Consider the following 963-nt stretch of genomic DNA (forward strand, 5'->3'; position numbering starts at 1 on the left):
AAATCCCTTAATAATATAATACATTTACATAATTTGTTCATAATTACGCCGTAAGGCGTTCCCTCTGAGAAAGACATCCCTAAAATGTGACATGTGCGATCCTGAGCCATTGATTTTGTGTGTTAGATGATTGGGGTGTTTTATGTCGTTTGTTTAGTCTATTTTTTTCATAGAAAAATGGTTTTTTCCCATGGTAATGGGCCATGAAAGGCCAGGCCTGGCCTGCTGGCGATGAGACTCTTCGCAGAGACTGCCTGCTGGCGATGAGACTCTTCTGCTGGCCATGAGACTCTTCGCAGAGACTCTTCGTGTCTTTCTTCCCTGCATGCGTAGCCTTGTGCTGTTATATCAATATTTGTACTTTATAGAAATACTCTCGCTCCAAGAACTGCGTGGATTTATCAATCCGTGGGTGGCAGATGAAGTTGATGGTGTGCAGCCTCATTCATTGCCCATTCTGTTCAATGTTTCCATCCGCCGACCTGCTGCGAAATTGTGTCTTTGCATGGGCGCTGTCAGATTCTTTCAGATTGTCGGGAAGCATTATTTTGCTTGCCTCCTTCAATCTTCTAGCGATAACCTCTGCAGCCTCCTTTAAGTCAAAGCAAACGCATTGGAGGAATCAGGGAACTCGCATTTCAAGGAAAATTGGTAGGTTTTTAACCATTGGCATTTCACAGGAAATCACAAGGGTTTTATCCATGGACATTTGATGGGAATTTCGAAGGGTTTTAACCAGTGGCATGTGAATTTATGGAGATATTCTAGGTAAAGCTTGTCTGCTTTTTATTTTCTTGTCTGTTGCTTTTTTATTTAGTTTTGGCACGGCTAATGATTTCAGAAGAACTCTGCTCTGCAACAGTTGAAGGCAAAGAAGAGGGTTCATCATTGTCGAAGAAGATGAAACGTGGAGAGTTCGTATAGGTCCGAGGGATCAACCTCATTCTTCGCCTGGAATCAGGT

The 963-nt window shown here is 42.7% G+C and overlaps 1 long non-coding RNA gene across 1 annotated transcript; it reads left to right on the plus strand.

Annotated features, from left to right (window-relative positions):
• Positions 1–359: 359 nt before the first annotated feature.
• LOC149176466 (uncharacterized) lies at positions 360–963 on the plus strand. Its single transcript, XR_016258647.1, has 2 exons — positions 360–768; positions 863–963. It is a non-coding gene; the product is annotated as an uncharacterized LOC149176466 (long non-coding RNA).

This window comes from Pinus tabuliformis, chromosome 4_1, assembly GCF_031772625.1.
Source record: "Pinus tabuliformis cultivar Carrire ecotype Pingquan chromosome 4_1, CPIR1, whole genome shotgun sequence".
Classification (NCBI taxonomy): domain Eukaryota; kingdom Viridiplantae; phylum Streptophyta; class Pinopsida; order Pinales; family Pinaceae; genus Pinus; species Pinus tabuliformis.